This window comes from Salmo salar, chromosome 04 (genome assembly GCF_965601325.2).
Source record: "Salmo salar chromosome 04, fSalSal1, whole genome shotgun sequence".
NCBI classification, from domain to species: domain Eukaryota; kingdom Metazoa; phylum Chordata; class Actinopteri; order Salmoniformes; family Salmonidae; genus Salmo; species Salmo salar.
This window is the reverse complement of record NC_138294.1, coordinates 14,624,208-14,648,194: the sequence shown is the minus strand read 5'-3', so window position 1 is coordinate 14,648,194 and position 23,987 is coordinate 14,624,208. Positions and strand designations below refer to the sequence as shown.

The 23,987-nt window shown below is 43.8% G+C and overlaps 33 non-coding genes across 33 annotated transcripts; all 33 read right to left on the bottom strand.

Moving 5' to 3' along the window:
- Positions 1–508: 508 nt before the first annotated feature.
- On the bottom strand, positions 509–580 carry trnae-cuc (transfer RNA glutamic acid (anticodon CUC)). The gene has a single exon. It is a non-coding gene; the product is annotated as a tRNA-Glu (tRNA).
- A 109-nt stretch (positions 581–689) lies between these two features.
- Positions 690–761, bottom strand: trnae-cuc (transfer RNA glutamic acid (anticodon CUC)). Its single transcript has one exon. It is a non-coding gene; the product is annotated as a tRNA-Glu (tRNA).
- Positions 762–1,914: 1,153 nt separating this feature from the next.
- trnae-cuc (transfer RNA glutamic acid (anticodon CUC)) lies at positions 1,915–1,986 on the bottom strand. Its single transcript has one exon. It is a non-coding gene; the product is annotated as a tRNA-Glu (tRNA).
- A 109-nt stretch (positions 1,987–2,095) lies between these two features.
- On the bottom strand, positions 2,096–2,167 carry trnae-cuc (transfer RNA glutamic acid (anticodon CUC)). The gene has a single exon. It is a non-coding gene; the product is annotated as a tRNA-Glu (tRNA).
- Positions 2,168–3,320: 1,153 nt separating this feature from the next.
- On the bottom strand, positions 3,321–3,392 carry trnae-cuc (transfer RNA glutamic acid (anticodon CUC)). The gene has a single exon. It is a non-coding gene; the product is annotated as a tRNA-Glu (tRNA).
- A 109-nt stretch (positions 3,393–3,501) lies between these two features.
- On the bottom strand, positions 3,502–3,573 carry trnae-cuc (transfer RNA glutamic acid (anticodon CUC)). The gene has a single exon. It is a non-coding gene; the product is annotated as a tRNA-Glu (tRNA).
- Positions 3,574–4,901: 1,328 nt separating this feature from the next.
- trnae-cuc (transfer RNA glutamic acid (anticodon CUC)) lies at positions 4,902–4,973 on the bottom strand. Its single transcript has one exon. It is a non-coding gene; the product is annotated as a tRNA-Glu (tRNA).
- Positions 4,974–6,126: 1,153 nt separating this feature from the next.
- On the bottom strand, positions 6,127–6,198 carry trnae-cuc (transfer RNA glutamic acid (anticodon CUC)). Its single transcript has one exon. It is a non-coding gene; the product is annotated as a tRNA-Glu (tRNA).
- Positions 6,199–6,307: 109 nt separating this feature from the next.
- On the bottom strand, positions 6,308–6,379 carry trnae-cuc (transfer RNA glutamic acid (anticodon CUC)). The gene has a single exon. It is a non-coding gene; the product is annotated as a tRNA-Glu (tRNA).
- Positions 6,380–7,532: 1,153 nt separating this feature from the next.
- Positions 7,533–7,604, bottom strand: trnae-cuc (transfer RNA glutamic acid (anticodon CUC)). The gene has a single exon. It is a non-coding gene; the product is annotated as a tRNA-Glu (tRNA).
- Positions 7,605–7,713: 109 nt separating this feature from the next.
- On the bottom strand, positions 7,714–7,785 carry trnae-cuc (transfer RNA glutamic acid (anticodon CUC)). Its single transcript has one exon. It is a non-coding gene; the product is annotated as a tRNA-Glu (tRNA).
- A 1,153-nt stretch (positions 7,786–8,938) lies between these two features.
- trnae-cuc (transfer RNA glutamic acid (anticodon CUC)) lies at positions 8,939–9,010 on the bottom strand. Its single transcript has one exon. It is a non-coding gene; the product is annotated as a tRNA-Glu (tRNA).
- Positions 9,011–9,119: 109 nt separating this feature from the next.
- On the bottom strand, positions 9,120–9,191 carry trnae-cuc (transfer RNA glutamic acid (anticodon CUC)). Its single transcript has one exon. It is a non-coding gene; the product is annotated as a tRNA-Glu (tRNA).
- Positions 9,192–10,344: 1,153 nt separating this feature from the next.
- trnae-cuc (transfer RNA glutamic acid (anticodon CUC)) lies at positions 10,345–10,416 on the bottom strand. Its single transcript has one exon. It is a non-coding gene; the product is annotated as a tRNA-Glu (tRNA).
- Positions 10,417–10,525: 109 nt separating this feature from the next.
- Positions 10,526–10,597, bottom strand: trnae-cuc (transfer RNA glutamic acid (anticodon CUC)). Its single transcript has one exon. It is a non-coding gene; the product is annotated as a tRNA-Glu (tRNA).
- Positions 10,598–11,750: 1,153 nt separating this feature from the next.
- Positions 11,751–11,822, bottom strand: trnae-cuc (transfer RNA glutamic acid (anticodon CUC)). The gene has a single exon. It is a non-coding gene; the product is annotated as a tRNA-Glu (tRNA).
- A 109-nt stretch (positions 11,823–11,931) lies between these two features.
- On the bottom strand, positions 11,932–12,003 carry trnae-cuc (transfer RNA glutamic acid (anticodon CUC)). The gene has a single exon. It is a non-coding gene; the product is annotated as a tRNA-Glu (tRNA).
- Positions 12,004–13,156: 1,153 nt separating this feature from the next.
- On the bottom strand, positions 13,157–13,228 carry trnae-cuc (transfer RNA glutamic acid (anticodon CUC)). The gene has a single exon. It is a non-coding gene; the product is annotated as a tRNA-Glu (tRNA).
- A 109-nt stretch (positions 13,229–13,337) lies between these two features.
- trnae-cuc (transfer RNA glutamic acid (anticodon CUC)) lies at positions 13,338–13,409 on the bottom strand. Its single transcript has one exon. It is a non-coding gene; the product is annotated as a tRNA-Glu (tRNA).
- Positions 13,410–14,562: 1,153 nt separating this feature from the next.
- On the bottom strand, positions 14,563–14,634 carry trnae-cuc (transfer RNA glutamic acid (anticodon CUC)). The gene has a single exon. It is a non-coding gene; the product is annotated as a tRNA-Glu (tRNA).
- A 109-nt stretch (positions 14,635–14,743) lies between these two features.
- On the bottom strand, positions 14,744–14,815 carry trnae-cuc (transfer RNA glutamic acid (anticodon CUC)). The gene has a single exon. It is a non-coding gene; the product is annotated as a tRNA-Glu (tRNA).
- A 1,153-nt stretch (positions 14,816–15,968) lies between these two features.
- On the bottom strand, positions 15,969–16,040 carry trnae-cuc (transfer RNA glutamic acid (anticodon CUC)). Its single transcript has one exon. It is a non-coding gene; the product is annotated as a tRNA-Glu (tRNA).
- Positions 16,041–16,149: 109 nt separating this feature from the next.
- Positions 16,150–16,221, bottom strand: trnae-cuc (transfer RNA glutamic acid (anticodon CUC)). The gene has a single exon. It is a non-coding gene; the product is annotated as a tRNA-Glu (tRNA).
- Positions 16,222–17,374: 1,153 nt separating this feature from the next.
- Positions 17,375–17,446, bottom strand: trnae-cuc (transfer RNA glutamic acid (anticodon CUC)). Its single transcript has one exon. It is a non-coding gene; the product is annotated as a tRNA-Glu (tRNA).
- A 109-nt stretch (positions 17,447–17,555) lies between these two features.
- On the bottom strand, positions 17,556–17,627 carry trnae-cuc (transfer RNA glutamic acid (anticodon CUC)). The gene has a single exon. It is a non-coding gene; the product is annotated as a tRNA-Glu (tRNA).
- A 1,153-nt stretch (positions 17,628–18,780) lies between these two features.
- trnae-cuc (transfer RNA glutamic acid (anticodon CUC)) lies at positions 18,781–18,852 on the bottom strand. The gene has a single exon. It is a non-coding gene; the product is annotated as a tRNA-Glu (tRNA).
- A 109-nt stretch (positions 18,853–18,961) lies between these two features.
- On the bottom strand, positions 18,962–19,033 carry trnae-cuc (transfer RNA glutamic acid (anticodon CUC)). The gene has a single exon. It is a non-coding gene; the product is annotated as a tRNA-Glu (tRNA).
- A 1,153-nt stretch (positions 19,034–20,186) lies between these two features.
- trnae-cuc (transfer RNA glutamic acid (anticodon CUC)) lies at positions 20,187–20,258 on the bottom strand. Its single transcript has one exon. It is a non-coding gene; the product is annotated as a tRNA-Glu (tRNA).
- A 109-nt stretch (positions 20,259–20,367) lies between these two features.
- On the bottom strand, positions 20,368–20,439 carry trnae-cuc (transfer RNA glutamic acid (anticodon CUC)). Its single transcript has one exon. It is a non-coding gene; the product is annotated as a tRNA-Glu (tRNA).
- A 1,153-nt stretch (positions 20,440–21,592) lies between these two features.
- Positions 21,593–21,664, bottom strand: trnae-cuc (transfer RNA glutamic acid (anticodon CUC)). The gene has a single exon. It is a non-coding gene; the product is annotated as a tRNA-Glu (tRNA).
- A 109-nt stretch (positions 21,665–21,773) lies between these two features.
- Positions 21,774–21,845, bottom strand: trnae-cuc (transfer RNA glutamic acid (anticodon CUC)). The gene has a single exon. It is a non-coding gene; the product is annotated as a tRNA-Glu (tRNA).
- Positions 21,846–22,998: 1,153 nt separating this feature from the next.
- Positions 22,999–23,070, bottom strand: trnae-cuc (transfer RNA glutamic acid (anticodon CUC)). Its single transcript has one exon. It is a non-coding gene; the product is annotated as a tRNA-Glu (tRNA).
- Positions 23,071–23,179: 109 nt separating this feature from the next.
- On the bottom strand, positions 23,180–23,251 carry trnae-cuc (transfer RNA glutamic acid (anticodon CUC)). The gene has a single exon. It is a non-coding gene; the product is annotated as a tRNA-Glu (tRNA).
- Between the last annotated feature and the right edge of the window lie 736 nt (positions 23,252–23,987).

Sequence of the window (23,987 nt, the reverse complement as noted above, 5' to 3'; positions counted from 1 at the left end):
TTTGGTGCGAAAAGTGCAAATCAATCCCAGAACAACAGCAAAGGACCTTGTGAAGATGCTGGAGGAAACAGGTCCAAAAGTATCTACATCCACAGTAAAACGAGTCCTATATCGACATAACCTGAAAGGCCGCTCAGCAAGGAAGAAGCTGCTGCTCCAAAACTGCCATAAAAAAGCCTGACTGCAGTTTGTGGACAAAGATCCTACTTTTTGGAGAAATGTCCTCTGGTCTGATGAAACAAAAATATAACTATTTGGCCATAATGACCATTGTTATGTTTGGAGGCAAAAGGTGGAGGCTTGCAAGCCGAAGAACACCATCCCAACCGTGAAGCACAGGGGTGGCAGCATCATGTTGTGGGGGTGCTTTGCTGCAGGAGGGACTGGTGCACCACTAGAAAACAAGGTAAGGATAATGCAGGGGAAATCAGTTTGCAATTAAAGTGGTACATATGTGCAATTACCTACTAAATTCAGTGTGACAGGTTGCACAAGTAACAAAGACTAGTTCCCTGACCGGGAATCGAACCCGGGCCGCGGCGGTGAGAGCACCGAATCCTAACCACTAGACCATCAGGGAAGGATAACCCAAAGCAAATCGGTTCTCAATTTGAAATGCTACATATGTGCGATGTCCGCCCAAATTTTTTGTGACAGGTTGCACAAGTAAAAAGGTCGCAAATGATAAGTTCCCTGACCGGGAATCGAACCCGGGCCGCGGCGGTGAGAGCGCCAAATCCTAACCACTAGACCACCAGGGAAGGATACTTTTGTGCAAATCGGTTTACAATTTGAAATGGTACATACAGTTGAAGTCGGAAGTTTACGTACACTTATGTTGGAGTCATTAAAAGTCGTTTGTCAACCACTCCACACATGTCTTGTTTAACAAACTATAGTTTTGGCAAGTCGGTTAGGACATGTACTTTGTGCATGACACAAGTCATTTTTCCAACAATTGTTTACAGACAGATTATTTCACTTATAATTCACTGTATCACAAATCCAGTGGGTCAGAGGTTTACATACACTAAGTTGGCTGTGCCTTTAAACAGCGTGAAAAATTCCCGAAAATGATGTCATGGCTTTAGAAGCTTCTGATAGGCTAATTGACATCATTTGAGTCAATTGGAGGTGTACCTGTAGATGTATTTCAAGGCCTACCTTTAAACTCGGTGCCTCTTTGCTTGACATCATGGGAAAATCAAAAGAAATCAACAAAGACCTCAGAAAACAATTGTAGACCTCCACAAGTCTGGTTCATCCTTGGGAGCAATTTCCAAACGCCTGAAGGTACCGAGTTCATCTGTAGAAAAAATGGTACGCAAGTAAAAACACCATGTGACCACGCAGCCGTCATACCGCTCAGGAAGGAGACGCGTTCTGTCTCCTAGAGATGAACGTACTTTGGTGCGAAAAGTGCAAATCAATCCCAGAACAACAGCAAAGGACCTTGTGAAGATGCTGGAGGAAACAGGTCCAAAAGTATCTACATCCACAGTAAAACGAGTCCTATATCGACATAACCTGAAAGGCCGCTCAGCAAGGAAGAAGCTGCTGCTCCAAAACTGCCATAAAAAAGCCTGACTGCAGTTTGTGGACAAAGATCCTACTTTTTGGAGAAATGTCCTCTGGTCTGATGAAACAAAAATATAACTATTTGGCCATAATGACCATTGTTATGTTTGGAGGCAAAAGGTGGAGGCTTGCAAGCCGAAGAACACCATCCCAACCGTGAAGCACAGGGGTGGCAGCATCATGTTGTGGGGGTGCTTTGCTGCAGGAGGGACTGGTGCACCACTAGAAAACAAGGTAAGGATAATGCAGGGGAAATCAGTTTGCAATTAAAGTGGTACATATGTGCAATTACCTACTAAATTCAGTGTGACAGGTTGCACAAGTAACAAAGACTAGTTCCCTGACCGGGAATCGAACCCGGGCCGCGGCGGTGAGAGCACCGAATCCTAACCACTAGACCATCAGGGAAGGATAACCCAAAGCAAATCGGTTCTCAATTTGAAATGCTACATATGTGCGATGTCCGCCCAAATTTTTTGTGACAGGTTGCACAAGTAAAAAGGTCGCAAATGATAAGTTCCCTGACCGGGAATCGAACCCGGGCCGCGGCGGTGAGAGCGCCAAATCCTAACCACTAGACCACCAGGGAAGGATACTTTTGTGCAAATCGGTTTACAATTTGAAATGGTACATACAGTTGAAGTCGGAAGTTTACGTACACTTATGTTGGAGTCATTAAAAGTCGTTTGTCAACCACTCCACACATGTCTTGTTTAACAAACTATAGTTTTGGCAAGTCGGTTAGGACATGTACTTTGTGCATGACACAAGTCATTTTTCCAACAATTGTTTACAGACAGATTATTTCACTTATAATTCACTGTATCACAAATCCAGTGGGTCAGAGGTTTACATACACTAAGTTGGCTGTGCCTTTAAACAGCGTGAAAAATTCCCGAAAATGATGTCATGGCTTTAGAAGCTTCTGATAGGCTAATTGACATTATTTGAGTCAATTGGAGGTGTACCTGTAGATGTATTTCAAGGCCTACCTTTAAACTCGGTGCCTCTTTGCTTGACATCATGGGAAAATCAAAAGAAATCAACAAAGACCTCAGAAAACAATTGTAGACCTCCACAAGTCTGGTTCATCCTTGGGAGCAATTTCCAAACGCCTGAAGGTACCGAGTTCATCTGTAGAAAAAATGGTACGCAAGTAAAAACACCATGTGACCACGCAGCCGTCATACCGCTCAGGAAGGAGACGCGTTCTGTCTCCTAGAGATGAACGTACTTTGGTGCGAAAAGTGCAAATCAATCCCAGAACAACAGCAAAGGACCTTGTGAAGATGCTGGAGGAAACAGGTCCAAAAGTATCTACATCCACAGTAAAACGAGTCCTATATCGACATAACCTGAAAGGCCGCTCAGCAAGGAAGAAGCTGCTGCTCCAAAACTGCCATAAAAAAGCCTGACTGCAGTTTGTGGACAAAGATCCTACTTTTTGGAGAAATGTCCTCTGGTCTGATGAAACAAAAATATAACTATTTGGCCATAATGACCATTGTTATGTTTGGAGGCAAAAGGTGGAGGCTTGCAAGCCGAAGAACACCATCCCAACCGTGAAGCACAGGGGTGGCAGCATCATGTTGTGGGGGTGCTTTGCTGCAGGAGGGACTGGTGCACCACTAGAAAACAAGGTAAGGATAATGCAGGGGAAATCAGTTTGCAATTAAAGTGGTACATATGTGCAATTACCTACTAAATTCAGTGTGACAGGTTGCACAAGTAACAAAGACTAGTTCCCTGACCGGGAATCGAACCCGGGCCGCGGCGGTGAGAGCACCGAATCCTAACCACTAGACCATCAGGGAAGGATAACCCAAAGCAAATCGGTTCTCAATTTGAAATGCTACATATGTGCGATGTCCGCCCAAATTTTTTGTGACAGGTTGCACAAGTAAAAAGGTCGCAAATGATAAGTTCCCTGACCAGGAATCGAACCCGGGCCGCGGCGGTGAGAGCGCCAAATCCTAACCACTAGACCACCAGGGAAGGATACTTTTGTGCAAATCGGTTTACAATTTGAAATGGTACATACAGTTGAAGTCGGAAGTTTACGTACACTTATGTTGGAGTCATTAAAAGTCGTTTGTCAACCACTCCACACATGTCTTGTTTAACAAACTATAGTTTTGGCAAGTCGGTTAGGACATGTACTTTGTGCATGACACAAGTCATTTTTCCAACAATTGTTTACAGACAGATTATTTCACTTATAATTCACTGTATCACAAATCCAGTGGGTCAGAGGTTTACATACACTAAGTTGGCTGTGCCTTTAAACAGCGTGAAAAATTCCCGAAAATGATGTCATGGCTTTAGAAGCTTCTGATAGGCTAATTGACATCATTTGAGTCAATTGGAGGTGTACCTGTAGATGTATTTCAAGGCCTACCTTTAAACTCGGTGCCTCTTTGCTTGACATCATGGGAAAATCAAAAGAAATCAACAAAGACCTCAGAAAACAATTGTAGACCTTCACAAGTCTGGTTCATCCTTGGGAGCAATTTCCAAACGCCTGAAGGTACCGAGTTCATCTGTAGAAAAAATGGTACGCAAGTAAAAACACCATGTGACCACGCAGCCGTCATACCGCTCAGGAAGGAGACGCGTTCTGTCTCCTAGAGATGAACGTACTTTGGTGCGAAAAGTGCAAATCAATCCCAGAACAACAGCAAAGGACCTTGTGAAGATGCTGGAGGAAACAGGTCCAAAAGTATCTACATCCACAGTAAAACGAGTCCTATATCGACATAACCTGAAAGGCCGCTCAGCAAGGAAGAAGCTGCTGCTCCAAAACTGCCATAAAAAAGCCTGACTGCAGTTTGTGGACAAAGATCCTACTTTTTGGAGAAATGTCCTCTGGTCTGATGAAACAAAAATATAACTATTTGGCCATAATGACCATTGTTATGTTTGGAGGCAAAAGGTGGAGGCTTGCAAGCCGAAGAACACCATCCCAACCGTGAAGCACAGGGGTGGCAGCATCATGTTGTGGGGGTGCTTTGCTGCAGGAGGGACTGGTGCACCACTAGAAAACAAGGTAAGGATAATGCAGGGGAAATCAGTTTGCAATTAAAGTGGTACATATGTGCAATTACCTACTAAATTCAGTGTGACAGGTTGCACAAGTAACAAAGACTAGTTCCCTGACCGGGAATCGAACCCGGGCCGCGAGAGCACCGAATCCTAACCACTAGACCATCAGGGAAGGATAACCCAAAGCAAATCGGTTCTCAATTTGAAATGCTACATATGTGCGATGTCCGCCCAAATTTTTTGTGACAGGTTGCACAAGTAAAAAGGTCGCAAATGATAAGTTCCCTGACCGGGAATCGAACCCGGGCCGCGGCGGTGAGAGCGCCAAATCCTAACCACTAGACCACCAGGGAAGGATACTTTTGTGCAAATCGGTTTACAATTTGAAATGGTACATACAGTTGAAGTCGGAAGTTTACGTACACTTATGTTGGAGTCATTAAAAGTCGTTTGTCAACCACTCCACACATGTCTTGTTTAACAAACTATAGTTTTGGCAAGTCGGTTAGGACATGTACTTTGTGCATGACACAAGTCATTTTTCCAACAATTGTTTACAGACAGATTATTTCACTTATAATTCACTGTATCACAAATCCAGTGGGTCAGAGGTTTACATACACTAAGTTGGCTGTGCCTTTAAACAGCGTGAAAAATTCCCGAAAATGATGTCATGGCTTTAGAAGCTTCTGATAGGCTAATTGACATCATTTGAGTCAATTGGAGGTGTACCTGTAGATGTATTTCAAGGCCTACCTTTAAACTCGGTGCCTCTTTGCTTGACATCATGGGAAAATCAAAAGAAATCAACAAAGACCTCAGAAAACAATTGTAGACCTCCACAAGTCTGGTTCATCCTTGGGAGCAATTTCCAAACGCCTGAAGGTACCGAGTTCATCTGTAGAAAAAATGGTACGCAAGTAAAAACACCATGTGACCACGCAGCCGTCATACCGCTCAGGAAGGAGACGCGTTCTGTCTCCTAGAGATGAACGTACTTTGGTGCGAAAAGTGCAAATCAATCCCAGAACAACAGCAAAGGACCTTGTGAAGATGCTGGAGGAAACAGGTCCAAAAGTATCTACATCCACAGTAAAACGAGTCCTATATCGACATAACCTGAAAGGCCGCTCAGCAAGGAAGAAGCTGCTGCTCCAAAACTGCCATAAAAAAGCCTGACTGCAGTTTGTGGACAAAGATCCTACTTTTTGGAGAAATGTCCTCTGGTCTGATGAAACAAAAATATAACTATTTGGCCATAATGACCATTGTTATGTTTGGAGGCAAAAGGTGGAGGCTTGCAAGCCGAAGAACACCATCCCGACCGTGAAGCACAGGGGTGGCAGCATCATGTTGTGGGGGTGCTTTGCTGCAGGAGGGACTGGTGCACCACTAGAAAACAAGGTAAGGATAATGCAGGGGAAATCAGTTTGCAATTAAAGTGGTACATATGTGCAATTACCTACTAAATTCAGTGTGACAGGTTGCACAAGTAACAAAGACTAGTTCCCTGACCGGGAATCGAACCCGGGCCGCGGCGGTGAGAGCACCGAATCCTAACCACTAGACCATCAGGGAAGGATAACCCAAAGCAAATCGGTTCTCAATTTGAAATGCTACATATGTGCGATGTCCGCCCAAATTTTTTGTGACAGGTTGCACAAGTAAAAAGGTCGCAAATGATAAGTTCCCTGACCGGGAATCGAACCCGGGCCGCGGCGGTGAGAGCGCCAAATCCTAACCACTAGACCACCAGGGAAGGATACTTTTGTGCAAATCGGTTTACAATTTGAAATGGTACATACAGTTGAAGTCGGAAGTTTACTTACACTTATGTTGGAGTCATTAAAAGTCGTTTGTCAACCACTCCACACATGTCTTGTTTAACAAACTATAGTTTTGGCAAGTCGGTTAGGACATGTACTTTGTGCATGACACAAGTCATTTTTCCAACAATTGTTTACAGACAGATTATTTCACTTATAATTCACTGTATCACAAATCCAGTGGGTCAGAGGTTTACATACACTAAGTTGGCTGTGCCTTTAAACAGCGTGAAAAATTCCCGAAAATGATGTCATGGCTTTAGAAGCTTCTGATAGGCTAATTGACATCATTTGAGTCAATTGGAGGTGTACCTGTAGATGTATTTCAAGGCCTACCTTTAAACTCGGTGCCTCTTTGCTTGACATCATGGGAAAATCAAAAGAAATCAACAAAGACCTCAGAAAACAATTGTAGACCTCCACAAGTCTGGTTCATCCTTGGGAGCAATTTCCAAACGCCTGAAGGTACCGAGTTCATCTGTAGAAAAAATGGTACGCAAGTAAAAACACCATGTGACCACGCAGCCGTCATACCGCTCAGGAAGGAGACGCGTTCTGTCTCCTAGAGATGAACGTACTTTGGTGCGAAAAGTGCAAATCAATCCCAGAACAACAGCAAAGGACCTTGTGAAGATGCTGGAGGAAACAGGTCCAAAAGTATCTACATCCACAGTAAAACGAGTCCTATATCGACATAACCTGAAAGGCCGCTCAGCAAGGAAGAAGCTGCTGCTCCAAAACTGCCATAAAAAAGCCTGACTGCAGTTTGTGGACAAAGATCCTACTTTTTGGAGAAATGTCCTCTGGTCTGATGAAACAAAAATATAACTATTTGGCCATAATGACCATTGTTATGTTTGGAGGCAAAAGGTGGAGGCTTGCAAGCCGAAGAACACCATCCCGACCGTGAAGCACAGGGGTGGCAGCATCATGTTGTGGGGGTGCTTTGCTGCAGGAGGGACTGGTGCACCACTAGAAAACAAGGTAAGGATAATGCAGGGGAAATCAGTTTGCAATTAAAGTGGTACATATGTGCAATTACCTACTAAATTCAGTGTGACAGGTTGCACAAGTAACAAAGACTAGTTCCCTGACCGGGAATCGAAACCGGGCCGCGGCGGTGAGAGCACCGAATCCTAACCACTAGACCATCAGGGAAGGATAACCCAAAGCAAATCGGTTCTCAATTTGAAATGCTACATATGTGCGATGTCCGCCCAAATTTTTTGTGACAGGTTGCACAAGTAAAAAGGTCGCAAATGATAAGTTCCCTGACCGGGAATCGAACCCGGGCCGCGGCGGTGAGAGCGCCAAATCCTAACCACTAGACCACCAGGGAAGGATACTTTTGTGCAAATCGGTTTACAATTTGAAATGGTACATACAGTTGAAGTCGGAAGTTTACGTACACTTATGTTGGAGTCATTAAAAGTCGTTTGTCAACCACTCCACACATGTCTTGTTTAACAAACTATAGTTTTGGCAAGTCGGTTAGGACATGTACTTTGTGCATGACACAAGTCATTTTTCCAACAATTGTTTACAGACAGATTATTTCACTTATAATTCACTGTATCACAAATCCAGTGGGTCAGAGGTTTACATACACTAAGTTGGCTGTGCCTTTAAACAGCGTGAAAAATTCCCGAAAATGATGTCATGGCTTTAGAAGCTTCTGATAGGCTAATTGACATCATTTGAGTCAATTGGAGGTGTACCTGTAGATGTATTTCAAGGCCTACCTTTAAACTCGGTGCCTCTTTGCTTGACATCATGGGAAAATCAAAAGAAATCAACAAAGACCTCAGAAAACAATTGTAGACCTCCACAAGTCTGGTTCATCCTTGGGAGCAATTTCCAAACGCCTGAAGGTACCGAGTTCATCTGTAGAAAAAATGGTACGCAAGTAAAAACACCATGTGACCACGCAGCCGTCATACCGCTCAGGAAGGAGACGCGTTCTGTCTCCTAGAGATGAACGTACTTTGGTGCGAAAAGTGCAAATCAATCCCAGAACAACAGCAAAGGACCTTGTGAAGATGCTGGAGGAAACAGGTCCAAAAGTATCTACATCCACAGTAAAACGAGTCCTATATCGACATAACCTGAAAGGCCGCTCAGCAAGGAAGAAGCTGCTGCTCCAAAACTGCCATAAAAAAGCCTGACTGCAGTTTGTGGACAAAGATCCTACTTTTTGGAGAAATGTCCTCTGGTCTGATGAAACAAAAATATAACTATTTGGCCATAATGACCATTGTTATGTTTGGAGGCAAAAGGTGGAGGCTTGCAAGCCGAAGAACACCATCCCGACCGTGAAGCACAGGGGTGGCAGCATCATGTTGTGGGGGTGCTTTGCTGCAGGAGGGACTGGTGCACCACTAGAAAACAAGGTAAGGATAATGCAGGGGAAATCAGTTTGCAATTAAAGTGGTACATATGTGCAATTACCTACTAAATTCAGTGTGACAGGTTGCACAAGTAACAAAGACTAGTTCCCTGACCGGGAATCGAAACCGGGCTGCGGCGGTGAGAGCACCGAATCCTAACCACTAGACCATCAGAGAAGGATAACCCAAAGCAAATCGGTTCTCAATTTGAAATGCTACATATGTGCGATGTCCGCCCAAATTTTTTGTGACAGGTTGCACAAGTAAAAAGGTCGCAAATGATAAGTTCCCTGACCGGGAATCGAACCCGGGCCGCGGCGGTGAGAGCGCCAAATCCTAACCACTAGACCACCAGGGAAGGATACTTTTGTGCAAATCGGTTTACAATTTGAAATGGTACATACAGTTGAAGTCGGAAGTTTACGTACACTTATGTTGGAGTCATTAAAAGTCGTTTGTCAACCACTCCACACATGTCTTGTTTAACAAACTATAGTTTTGGCAAGTCGGTTAGGACATGTACTTTGTGCATGACACAAGTCATTTTTCCAACAATTGTTTACAGACAGATTATTTCACTTATAATTCACTGTATCACAAATCCAGTGGGTCAGAGGTTTACATACACTAAGTTGGCTGTGCCTTTAAACAGCGTGAAAAATTCCCGAAAATGATGTCATGGCTTTAGAAGCTTCTGATAGGCTAATTGACATCATTTGAGTCAATTGGAGGTGTACCTGTAGATGTATTTCAAGGCCTACCTTTAAACTCGGTGCCTCTTTGCTTGACATCATGGGAAAATCAAAAGAAATCAACAAAGACCTCAGAAAACAATTGTAGACCTCCACAAGTCTGGTTCATCCTTGGGAGCAATTTCCAAACGCCTGAAGGTACCGAGTTCATCTGTAGAAAAAATGGTACGCAAGTAAAAACACCATGTGACCACGCAGCCGTCATACCGCTCAGGAAGGAGACGCGTTCTGTCTCCTAGAGATGAACGTACTTTGGTGCGAAAAGTGCAAATCAATCCCAGAACAACAGCAAAGGACCTTGTGAAGATGCTGGAGGAAACAGGTCCAAAAGTATCTACATCCACAGTAAAACGAGTCCTATATCGACATAACCTGAAAGGCCGCTCAGCAAGGAAGAAGCTGCTGCTCCAAAACTGCCATAAAAAAGCCTGACTGCAGTTTGTGGACAAAGATCCTACTTTTTGGAGAAATGTCCTCTGGTCTGATGAAACAAAAATATAACTATTTGGCCATAATGACCATTGTTATGTTTGGAGGCAAAAGGTGGAGGCTTGCAAGCCGAAGAACACCATCCCGACCGTGAAGCACAGGGGTGGCAGCATCATGTTGTGGGGGTGCTTTGCTGCAGGAGGGACTGGTGCACCACTAGAAAACAAGGTAAGGATAATGCAGGGGAAATCAGTTTGCAATTAAAGTGGTACATATGTGCAATTACCTACTAAATTCAGTGTGACAGGTTGCACAAGTAACAAAGACTAGTTCCCTGACCGGGAATCGAACCTGGGCCGCGGCGGTGAGAGCACCGAATCCTAACCACTAGACCATCAGGGAAGGATAACCCAAAGCAAATCGGTTCTCAATTTGAAATGCTACATATGTGCGATGTCCGCCCAAATTTTTTGTGACAGGTTGCACAAGTAAAAAGGTCGCAAATGATAAGTTCCCTGACCGGGAATCGAACCCGGGCCGCGGCGGTGAGAGCGCCAAATCCTAACCACTAGACCACCAGGGAAGGATACTTTTGTGCAAATCGGTTTACAATTTGAAATGGTACATACAGTTGAAGTCGGAAGTTTACGTACACTTATGTTGGAGTCATTAAAAGTCGTTTGTCAACCACTCCACACATGTCTTGTTTAACAAACTATAGTCTTGGCAAGTCGGTTAGGACATGTACTTTGTGCATGACACAAGTCATTTTTCCAACAATTGTTTACAGACAGATTATTTCACTTATAATTCACTGTATCACAAATCCAGTGGGTCAGAGGTTTACATACACTAAGTTGGCTGTGCCTTTAAACAGCGTGAAAAATTCCCGAAAATGATGTCATGGCTTTAGAAGCTTCTGATAGGCTAATTGACATCATTTGAGTCAATTGGAGGTGTACCTGTAGATGTATTTCAAGGCCTACCTTTAAACTCGGTGCCTCTTTGCTTGACATCATGGGAAAATCAAAAGAAATCAACAAAGACCTCAGAAAACAATTGTAGACCTCCACAAGTCTGGTTCATCCTTGGGAGCAATTTCCAAACGCCTGAAGGTACCGAGTTCATCTGTAGAAAAAATGGTACGCAAGTAAAAACACCATGTGACCACGCAGCCGTCATACCGCTCTGTAAGGAGACGCGTTCTGTCTCCTAGAGATGAACGTACTTTGGTGCAAAAAGTGCAAATCAATCCCAGAACAACAGCAAAGGACCTTGTGAAGATGCTGGAGGAAACAGGTCCAAAAGTATCTACATCCACAGTAAAACGAGTCCTATATCGACATAACCTGAAAGGCCGCTCAGCAAGGAAGAAGCTGCTGCTCCAAAACTGCCATAAAAAAGCCTGACTGCAGTTTGTGGACAAAGATCCTACTTTTTGGAGAAATGTCCTCTGGTCTGATGAAACAAAAATATAACTATTTGGCCATAATGACCATTGTTATGTTTGGAGGCAAAAGGTGGAGGCTTGCAAGCCGAAGAACACCATCCCAACCGTGAAGCACAGGGGTGGCAGCATCATGTTGTGGGGGTGCTTTGCTGCAGGAGGAACTGGTGCACCACTTGAAAACAAGGTAAGGATAATGCAGGGGAAATCAGTTTGCAATTAAAGTGGTACATATGTGCAATTACCTACTAAATTCAGTGTGACAGGTTGCACAAGTAACAAAGACTAGTTCCCTGACCGGGAATCGAACCCGGGCCGCGGCGGTGAGAGCACCGAATCCTAACCACTAGACCATCAGGGAAGGATAACCCAAAGCAAATCGGTTCTCAATTTGAAATGCTACATATGTGCGATGTCCGCCCAAATTTTTTGTGACAGGTTGCACAAGTAAAAAGGTCGCAAATGATAAGTTCCCTGACCGGGAATCGAACCCGGGCCGCGGCGGTGAGAGCGCCAAATCCTAACCACTAGACCACCAGGGAAGGATACTTTTGTGCAAATCGGTTTACAATTTGAAATGGTACATACAGTTGAAGTCGGAAGTTTACGTACACTTATGTTGGAGTCATTAAAAGTCGTTTGTCAACCACTCCACACATGTCTTGTTTAACAAACTATAGTTTTGGCAAGTCGGTTAGGACATGTACTTTGTGCATGACACAAGTCATTTTTCCAACAATTGTTTACAGACAGATTATTTCACTTATAATTCACTGTATCACAAATCCAGTGGGTCAGAGGTTTACATACACTAAGTTGGCTGTGCCTTTAAACAGCGTGGAAAATTCCCGAAAATGATGTCATGGCTTTAGAAGCTTCTGATAGGCTAATTGACATCATTTGAGTCAATTGGAGGTGTACCTGTAGATGTATTTCAAGGCCTACCTTTAAACTCGGTGCTTCTTTGCTTGACATCATGGGAAAATCAAAAGAAATCAACCAAGACCTCAGAAAACAATTGTAGACCTCCACAAGTCTGGTTCATCCTTGGGAGCAATTTCCAAACGCCTGAAGGTACCGAGTTCATCTGTAGAAAAAATGGTACGCAAGTAAAAACACCATGTGACCACGCAGCCGTCATACCGCTCAGGAAGGAGACGCGTTCTGTCTCCTAGAGATGAACGTACTTTGGTGCGAAAAGTGCAAATCAATCCCAGAACAACAGCAAAGGACCTTGTGAAGATGCTGGAGGAAACAGGTCCAAAAGTATCTACATCCACAGTAAAACGAGTCCTATATCGACATAACCTGAAAGGCCGCTCAGCAAGGAAGAAGCTGCTGCTCCAAAACTGCCATAAAAAAGCCTGACTGCAGTTTGTGGACAAAGATCCTACTTTTTGGAGAAATGTCCTCTGGTCTGATGAAACAAAAATATAACTATTTGGCCATAATGACCATTGTTATGTTTGGAGGCAAAAGGTGGAGGCTTGCAAGCCGAAGAACACCATCCCAACCGTGAAGCACAGGGGTGGCAGCATCATGTTGTGGGGGTGCTTTGCTGCAGGAGGGACTGGTGCACCACTAGAAAACAAGGTAAGGATAATGCAGGGGAAATCAGTTTGCAATTAAAGTGGTACATATGTGCGATTACCTACTAAATTCAGTGTGACAGGTTGCACAAGTAACAAAGACTAGTTCCCTGACCGGGAATCGAACCCGGGCCACGGCGGTGAGAGCACCGAATCCTAACCACTAGACCATCAGGGAAGGATAACCCAAAGCAAATCGGTTCTCAATTTGAAATGCTACATATGTGCGATGTCCGCCCAAATTTTTTGTGACAGGTTGCACAAGTAAAAAGGTCGCAAATGATAAGTTCCCTGACCGGGAATCGAACCCGGGCCGCGGCGGTGAGAGCGCCAAATCCTAACCACTAGACCACCAGGGAAGGATACTTTTGTGCAAATCGGTTTACAATTTGAAATGGTACATACAGTTGAAGTCGGAAGTTTACGTACACTTATGTTGGAGTCATTAAAAGTCGTTTGTCAACCACTCCACACATGTCTTGTTTAACAAACTATAGTTTTGGCAAGTCGGTTAGGACATGTACTTTGTGCATGACACATGTCATTTTTCCAACAATTGTTTACAGACAGATTATTTCACTTATAATTCACTGTATCACAAATCCAGTGGGTCAGAGGTTTACATACACTAAGTTGGCTGTGCCTTTAAACAGCGTGGAAAATTCCCGAAAATGATGTCATGACTTTAGAAGCTTCTGATAGGCTAATTGACATCATTTGAGTCAATTGGAGGTGTACCTGTAGATGTATTTCAAGGCCTACCTTTAAACTTGGTGCCTCTTTGCTTGACATCATGGGAAAATCAAAAGAAATCAGCCATGACCTCAGAAAACAATTGTAGACCTCCACAAGTCTGGTTCATCCTTGGGAGCAATTTCCAAACGCCTGAAGGTACCGAGTTCATCTGTAGAAAAAATGGTACGCAAGTAAAAACACCATGTGACCACGCAGCCGTCATACCGCTCAGGAAGGAGACGCGTTCTGTCTCCTAGAGATGAACGTACTTTGGTGCGAAAAGTGCAAATCAATCCCAGAACAACAGCAAAGGACCTTGTGAAGATGCTGGAGGAAACAGGTCCAAAAGTATCTACATCCACAGTAAAACGAGTCCTATATCGACATAACCTGAAAGGCCGCTCAGCAAGGAAGAAGCTGCTGCTCCAAAACTGCCATAAAAAAGCCTGACTGCAGTTTGTGGACAAAGATCCTACTTTTTGGAGAAATGTCCTCTGGTCTGATGAAACAAAAATATAACTATTTGGCTATAATGACCATTGTTATGTTTGGAGGCAAAAGGTGGAGGCTTGCAAGCCGAAGAACACCATCCCAACAGTGAAGCACAGGGGTGGCAGCATCATGTTGTGGGGGTGCTTTGCTGCATTAGGGACTGGTGCACCACTAGAAAACAAGGTAAGGATAATGCAGGGGAAATCAGTTTGCAATTAAAGTGGTACATATGTGCGATTACCTACTAAATTCAGTGTGACAGGTTGCACAAGTAACAAAGACTAGTTCCCTGACCGGGAATCGAACCCGGGCCGCGGCGGTGAGAGCACCGAATCCTAACCACTAGACCATCAGGGAAGGATAACCCAAAGCAAATCGGTTCTCAATTTGAAATGCTACATATGTGCGATGTCCGCCCAAATTTTTTGTGACAGGTTGCACAAGTAAAAAGGTCGCAAATGATAAGTTCCCTGACCGGGAATCGAACCCGGGCCGCGGCGGTGAGAGCGCCAAATCCTAACCACTAGACCATCAGGGAAGGATACTTTTGTGCAAATCGGTTTACAATTTGAAATGGTACATACAGTTGAAGTCGGAAGTTTACGTACACTTATGTTGGAGTCATTAAAAGTCGTTTGTCAACCACTCCACACATGTCTTGTTTAACAAACTATAGTTTTGGCAAGTCGGTTAGGACATGTACTTTGTGCATGACACAAGTCATTTTTCCAACAATTGTTTACAGACAGATTATTTCACTTATAATTCACTGTATCACAAATCCAGTGGGTCAGAGGTTTACATACACTAAGTTGGCTGTGCCTTTAAACAGCGTGAAAAATTCCCGAAAATGATGTCATGGCTTTAGAAGCTTCTGATAGGCTAATTGACATCATTTGAGTCAATTGGAGGTGTACCTGTAGATGTATTTCAAGGCCTACCTTTAAACTCGGTGCCTCTTTGCTTGACATCATGGGAAAATCAAAAGAATTCAACAAAGACCTCAGAAAACAATTGTAGACCTCCACAAGTCTGGTTCATCCTTGGGAGCAATTTCCAAACGCCTGAAGGTACCGAGTTCATCTGTAGAAAAAATGGTACGCAAGTAAAAACACCATGTGACCACGCAGCCGTCATACCGCTCAGGAAGGAGACGCGTTCTGTCTCCTAGAGATGAACGTACTTTGGTGCGAAAAGTGCAAATCAATCCCAGAACAACAGCAAAGGACCTTGTGAAGATGCTGGAGGAAACAGGTCCAAAAGTATCTACATCCACAGTAAAACGAGTCCTATATCGACATAACCTGAAAGGCCGCTCAGCAAGGAAGAAGCTGCTGCTCCAAAACTGCCATAAAAAAGCCTGACTGCAGTTTGTGGACAAAGATCCTACTTTTTGGAGAAATGTCCTCTGGTCTGATGAAACAAAAATATAACTATTTGGCCATAATGACCATTGTTATGTTTGGAGGCAAAAGGTGGAGGCTTGCAAGCCGAAGAACACCATCCCAACCGTGAAGCACAGGGGTGGCAGCATCATGTTGTGGGGGTGCTTTGCTGCAGGAGGGTCTGGTGCACCACTAGAAAACAAGGTAAGGATAATGCAGGGGAAATCAGTTTGCAATTAAAGTGGTACATATGTGCAATTACCTACTAAATTCAGTGTGACAGGTTGCACAAGTAACAAAGACTAGTTCCCTGACCGGGAATCGAACCCGGGCCGCGGCGGTGAGAGCACCGAATCCTAACCACTAGACCATCAGGGAAGGATAACCCAAAGCAAATCGGTTCTCAATTTGAAATGCTACATATGTGCGATGTCCGCCCAAATTTTTTGTGACAGGTTGCACAAGTAAAAAGGTCGCAAATGATAAGTTCCCTGACCGGGAATCGAACCCGGGCCGCGGCGGTGAGAGCGCCAAATCCTAACCACTAGACCACCAGGGAAGGATACTTTTGTGCAAATCGGTTTACAATTTGAAATGGTACATACAGTTGAAGTCGGAAGTTTACGTACACTTATGTTGGAGTCATTAAAAGTCGTTTGTCAACCACTCCACACATGTCTTGTTTAACAAACTATAGTTTTGGCAAGTCGGTTAGGACATGTACTTTGTGCATGACACAAGTCATTTTTCCAACAATTGTTTACAGACAGATTATTTCACTTATAATTCACTGTATCACAAATCCAGTGGGTCAGAGGTTTACATACACTAAGTTGGCTGTGCCTTTAAACAGCGTGAAAAATTCCCGAAAATGATGTCATGGCTTTAGAAGCTTCTGATAGGCTAATTGACATCATTTGAGTCAATTGGAGGTGTACCTGTAGATGTATTTCAAGGCCTACCTTTAAACTCGGTGCCTCTTTGCTTGACATCATGGGAAAATCAAAAGAAATCAACAAAGACCTCAGAAAACAATTGTAGACCTCCACAAGTCTGGTTCATCCTTGGGAGCAATTTCCAAACGCCTGAAGGTACCGAGTTCATCTGTAGAAAAAATGGTACGCAAGTAAAAACACCATGTGACCACGCAGCCGTCATACCGCTCAGGAAGGAGACGCGTTCTGTCTCCTAGAGATGAACGTACTTTGGTGCGAAAAGTGCAAATCAATCCCAGAACAACAGCAAAGGACCTTGTGAAGATGCTGGAGGAAACAGGTCCAAAAGTATTTACATCCACAGTAAAACGAGTCCTATATCGACATAACCTGAAAGGCCGCTCAGCAAGGAAGAAGCTGCTGCTCCAAAACTGCCATAAAAAAGCCTGACTGCAGTTTGTGGACAAAGATCCTACTTTTTGGAGAAATGTCCTCTGGTCTGATGAAACAAAAATATAACTATTTGGCCATAATGACCATTGTTATGTTTGGAGGCAAAAGGTGGAGGCTTGCAAGCCGAAGAACACCATCCCAACCGTGAAGCACAGGGGTGGCAGCATCATGTTGTGGGGGTGCTTTGCTGCAGGAGGGTCTGGTGCACCACTAGAAAACAAGGTAAGGATAATGCAGGGGAAATCAGTTTGCAATTAAAGTGGTACATATGTGCAATTACCTACTAAATTCAGTGTGACAGGTTGCACAAGTAACAAAGACTAGTTCCCTGACCGGGAATCGAACCCGGGCCGCGGCGGTGAGAGCACCGAATCCTAACCACTAGACCATCAGGGAAGGATAACCCAAAGCAAATCGGTTCTCAATTTGAAATGCTACATATGTGCGATGTCCGCCCAAATTTTTTGTGACAGGTTGCACAAGTAAAAAGGTCGCAAATGATAAGTTCCCTGACCGGGAATCGAACCCGGGCCGCGGCGGTGAGAGCGCCAAATCCTAACCACTAGACCACCAGGGAAGGATACTTTTGTGCAAATCGGTTTACAATTTGAAATGGTACATACAGTTGAAGTCGGAAGTTTACGTACACTTATGTTGGAGTCATTAAAAGTCGTTTGTCAACCACTCCACACATGTCTTGTTTAACAAACTATAGTTTTGGCAAGTCGGTTAGGACATGTACTTTGTGCATGACACAAGTCATTTTTCCAACAATTGTTTACAGACAGATTATTTCACTTATAATTCACTGTATCACAAATCCAGTGGGTCAGAGGTTTACATACACTAAGTTGGCTGTGCCTTTAAACAGCGTGAAAAATTCCCGAAAATGATGTCATGGCTTTAGAAGCTTCTGATAGGCTAATTGACATCATTTGAGTCAATTGGAGGTGTACCTGTAGATGTATTTCAAGGCCTACCTTTAAACTCGGTGCTTCTTTACTTGACATCATGGGAAAATCAAAAGAAATCAACAAAGACCTCAGAAAACAATTGTAGACCTCCACAAGTCTGGTTCATCCTTGGGAGCAATTTCCAAACGCCTGAAGGTACCGAGTTCATCTGTAGAAAAAATGGTACGCAAGTAAAAACACCATGTGACCACGCAGCCGTCATACCGCTCAGGAAGGAGACGCGTTCTGTCTCCTAGAGATGAACGTACTTTGGTGCGAAAAGTGCAAATCAATCCCAGAACAACAGCAAAGGACCTTGTGAAGATGCTGGAGGAAACAGGTCCAAAAGTATCTACATCCACAGTAAAACGAGTCCTATATCGACATAACCTGAAAAGCCGCTCAGCAAGGAAGAAGCTGCTGCTCCAAAACTGCCATAAAAAAGCCTGACTGCAGTTTGTGGACAAAGATCCTACTTTTTGGAGAAATGTCCTCTGGTCTGATGAAACAAAAATATAACTATTTGGCCATAATGACCATTGTTATGTTTGGAGGCAAAAGGTGGAGGCTTGCAAGCCGAAGAACACCATCCCAACCGTGAAGCACAGGGGTGGCAGCATCATGTTGTGGGGGTGCTTTGCTGCAGGAGGGACTGGTGCACCACTAGAAAACAAGGTAAGGATAATGCAGGGGAAATCAGTTTGCAATTAAAGTGGTACATATGTGCAATTACCTACTAAATTCAGTGTGACAGGTTGCACAAGTAACAAAGACTAGTTCCCTGACCGGGAATCGAAACCGGGCCGCGGCGGTGAGAGCACCGAATCCTAACCACTAGACCATCAGGGAAGGATAACCCAAAGCAAATCGGTTCTCAATTTGAAATGCTACATATGTGCGATGTCCGCCCAAATTTTTTGTGACAGGTTGCACAAGTAAAAAGGTCGCAAATGATAAGTTCCCTGACCGGGAATCGAACCCGGGCCGCGGCGGTGAGAGCGCCAAATCCTAACCACTAGACCACCAGGGAAGGATACTTTTGTGCAAATCGGTTTACAATTTGAAATGGTACATACAGTTGAAGTCGGAAGTTTACGTACACTTATGTTGGAGTCATTAAAAGTCGTTTGTCAACCACTCCACACATGTCTTGTTTAACAAACTATAGTTTTGGCAAGTCGGTTAGGACATGTACTTTGTGCATGACACAAGTCATTTTTCCAACAATTGTTTACAGACAGATTATTTCACTTATAATTCACTGTATCACAAATCCAGTGGGTCAGAGGTTTACATACACTAAGTTGGCTGTGCCTTTAAACAGCGTGAAAAATTCCCGAAAATGATGTCATGGCTTTAGAAGCTTCTGATAGGCTAATTGACATCATTTGAGTCAATTGGAGGTGTACCTGTAGATGTATTTCAAGGCCTACCTTTAAACTCGGTGCTTCTTTACTTGACATCATGGGAAAATCAAAAGAAATCAACAAAGACCTCAGAAAACAATTGTAGACCTCCACAAGTCTGGTTCATCCTTGGGAGCAATTTCCAAATGCCTGAAGGTACCGAGTTCATCTGTAGAAAAAATGGTACGCAAGTAAAAACACCATGTGACCACGCAGCCGTCATACCGCTCAGGAAGGAGACGCGTTCTGTCTCCTAGAGATGAACGTACTTTGGTGCGAAAAGTGCAAATCAATCCCAGAACAACAGCAAAGGACCTTGTGAAGATGCTGGAGGAAACAGGTCCAAAAGTATCTACATCCACAGTAAAACGAGTCCTATATCGACATAACCTGAAAGGCCGCTCAGCAAGGAAGAAGCTGCTGCTCCAAAACTGCGATAAAAAAGCCTGACTGCAGTTTGTGGACAAAGATCCTACTTTTTGGAGAAATGTCCTCTGGTCTGATGAAACAAAAATATAACTATTTGGCCATAATGACCATTGTTATGTTTGGAGGCAAAAGGTGGAGGCTTGCAAGCCGAAGAACACCATCCCAACCGTGAAGCACAGGGGTGGCAGCATCATGTTGTGGGGGTGCTTTGCTGCAGGAGGGACTGGTGCACCACTAGAAAACAAGGTAAGGATAATGCAGGGGAAATCAGTTTGCAATTAAAGTGGTACATATGTGCAATTACCTACTAAATTCAGTGTGACAGGTTGCACAAGTAACAAAGACTAGTTCCCTGACCGGGAATCGAACCCGGGCCGCGGCGGTGAGAGCACCGAATCCTAACCACTAGACCATCAGGGAAGGATAACCCAAAGCAAATCGGTTCTCAATTTGAAATGCTACATATGTGCGATGTCCGCCCAAATTTTTTGTGACAGGTTGCACAAGTAAAAAGGTCGCAAATGATAAGTTCCCTGACCGGGAATCGAACCCGGGCCGCTGCGGTGAGAGCGCCAAATCCTAACCACTAGACCACCAGGGAAGGATACTTTTGTGCAAATCGGTTTACAATTTGAAATGGTACATACAGTTGAAGTCGGAAGTTTACGTACACTTATGTTGGAGTCATTAAAAGTCGTTTGTCAACCACTCCACACATGTCTTGTTTAACAAACTATAGTTTTGGCAAGTCGGTTAGGACATGTACTTTGTGCATGACACATGTCATTTTTCCAACAATTGTTTACAGACAGATTATTTCACTTATAATTCACTGTATCACAAATCCAGTGGGTCAGAGGTTTACATACACTAAGTTGGCTGTGCCTTTAAACAGCGTGAAAAATTCCCGAAAATGATGTCATGGCTTTAGAAGCTTCTGATAGGCTAATTGACATCATTTGAGTCAATTGGAGGTGTACCTGTAGATGTATTTCAAGGCCTACCTTTAAACTCGGTGCCTCTTTGCTTGACATCATGGGAAAATCAAAAGAAATCAACAAAGACCTCAGAAAACAATTGTAGACCTCCACAAGTCTGGTTCATCCTTGGGAGCAATTTCCAAACGCCTGAAGGTACCGAGTTCATCTGTAGAAAAAAATGGTACGCAAGTAAAAACACCATGTGACCACGCAGCCGTCATACCGCTCAGGAAGGAGACGCGTTCTGTCTCCTAGAGATGAACGTACTTTGGTGCGAAAAGTGCAAATCAATCCCAGAACAACAGCAAAGGTCCTTGTGAAGATGCTGGAGGAAACAGGTCCAAAAGTATCTACATCCACAGTAAAACGAGTCTTATATCGACATAACCTGAAAGGCCGCTCAGCAAGGAAGAAGCTGCTGCTCCAAAACTGCCATAAAAAAGCCTGACTGCAGTTTGTGGACAAAGATCCTACTTTTTGGAGAAATGTCCTCTAGTCTGATGAAACAAAAATATAACTATTTGGCTATAATGACCATTGTTATGTTTGGAGGAAAAAGGTGGAGGCTTGCAAGCCGAAGAACACCATCCCAACAGTGAAGCACAGGGGTGGCAGCATCATGTTGTGGGGTGCTTTGCTGCAGGAGGGACTGGTGCACCACTAGAAAACAAGGTAAGGATAATGCAGGGGAAATCAGTTTGCAATTAAAGTGGTACATATGTGCGATTACCTACTAAATTCAGTGTGACAGGTTGCACAAGTAACAAAGACTAGTTCCCTGACCGGGAATCGAACCCGGGCCACGGCGGTGAGAGCACCGAATCCTAACCAGTAGACCATCAGGGAAGGATAACCAAAAGCAAATCGGTTCTCAATTTGAAATGCTACATATGTGCGATGTCCGCCCAAATTTTTTGTGACAGGTTGCACAAGTAAAAAGGTCGCAAATGTTAAGTTCCCTGACCGGGAATCGAACCCGGGCCGCGGCGGTGAGAGCGCCGAATCCTAACCACTAGACCACCAGGGAAGGATACTTCTGTGCAAATCGGTTTACAATTTCAAATGGTACATACAGTTGAAGTCGGAAGTTTACATACACTTATGTTGGAGTCATTAAAAGTCGTTTGTCAACCACTCCACACATGTCTTGTTTAACAAACTATAGTTTTGGCAAGTCGGTTAGGACATGTACTTTGTGCATGACACATGTCATTTTTCCAACAATTGTTTACAGACAGATTATTTCACTTATAATTCACTGTATCACAAATCCAGTGGGTCAGAGGTTTACATACACTAAGTTGGCTGTGCCTTTAAACAGCGTGGAAAATTCCCGAAAATGATGTCATGGCTTTAGAAGCTTCTGATAGGCTAATTGACATCATTTGAGTCAATTGGAGGTGTACCTGTAGATGTATTTCAAGGCCTACCTTTAAACTCGGTGCCTCTTTGCTTGACATCATGGGAAAATCAAAAGAAATCAGCCAAGACCTCAGAAAACAATTGTAGACCTCCACAAGTCTGGTTCATCCTTGGGAGCAATTTCCAAACGCCTGAAGTTACCGAGTTCATCTGTAGAAAAAATGGTACGCAAGTAAAAACACCATGTGACCACGCAGCCGTCATACCGCTCAGGAAGGAGACGCGTTCTGTCTCCTAGAGATGAACGTACTTTGGTGCGAAAAGTGCAAATCAATCCCAGAACAACAGCAAAGGACCTTGTGAAGATGCTGGAGGAAACAGGTCCAAAAGTATCTACATCCACAGTAAAACGAGTCCTACATCGACATAACCTGAAAGGCCGCTCAGCAAGGAAGAAGCTGCTGCTCCAAAACTGCCATAAAAAAGCCTGACTGCAGTTTGTGGACAAAGATCCTACTTTTTGGAGAAATGTCCTCTGGTCTGATGAAACAAAAATATAACTATTTGGCCATAATGACCATTGTTATGTTTGGAGGCAAAAGGTGGAGGCTTGCAAGCCGAAGAACACCATCCCAACAGTGAAGCACAGGGGTGGCAGCATCATGTTGTGGGGGTGCTTTGCTGCAGGAGGGACTGGTGCACCACTAGAAAACAAGGTAAGGATAATGCAGGGGAAATCAGTTTGCAATTAAAGTGGTACATCTGTGCGATTACCTATTAAATTCAGTGTGACAGGTTGCACAAGTAAGAAAGACTAGTTCCCTGACCGGGAATCGAAGCCGGGCCGCGGCGGTGAGAGCACCGAATCCTAACCACTAGACCATCAGGGAAGGATAACACAAAGCAAATCGGTTCTCAATTTGAAATGCTACATATGTGCGATGTCCGCCCAAATTTTTTGTGACAGGTTGCACAAGTAAAAACGTCGCAAATGATAAGTTCCCTGACAGGGAATCGAACCCGGGCCGCGGCAGTGAGAGCGCCGAATCCTAACCACTAGACCACCAGGGAAGGATACTTCTGTGCAAATCGGTTTACAATTTGAAATGGTACATACATTTGAAGTCGGAAGTTTACGTACACTTATGTTGGAGTCATTAAAAGTCGTTTGTCAACCACTCCACACATGTCTTGTTTAACAAACTATAGTTTTGGCAAGTCGGTTAGGACATGTACTTTGTGCATGACACAAGTCATTTTTCCAACAATTGTTTACAGACAGATTATTTCACTTATAATTCACTGTATCACAAATCCAGTGGGTCAGAGGTTTACATACACTAAGTTGGCTGTGCCTTTAAACAGCGTGGAAAATTCCCGAAAATGATGTCATGGCTTTAGAAGCTTCTGATTGGCTAATTGACATCATTTGAGTCAATTGGAGGTGTACCTGTAGATGTATTTCAAGGCCTACCTTTAAACTCGGTGCCTCTTTGCTTGACATCATGGGAAAATCAAAAGAAATCAACAAAGACCTCAGAAAACAATTGTAGACCTCCACAAGTCTGGTTCATCCTTGGGAGCAATTTCCAAACGCCTGAAGGTACCGAGTTCATCTGTAGAAAAAAATGGTACGCAAGTAAAAACACCATGTGACCACGCAGCCGTCATACCGCTCAGGAAGGAGACGCGTTCTGTCTCCTAGAGATGAACGTACTTTGGTGCGAAAAGTGCAAATCAATCCCAGAACAACAGCAAAGGTCCTTGTGAAGATGCTGGAGGAAACAGGTCCAAAAGTATCTACATC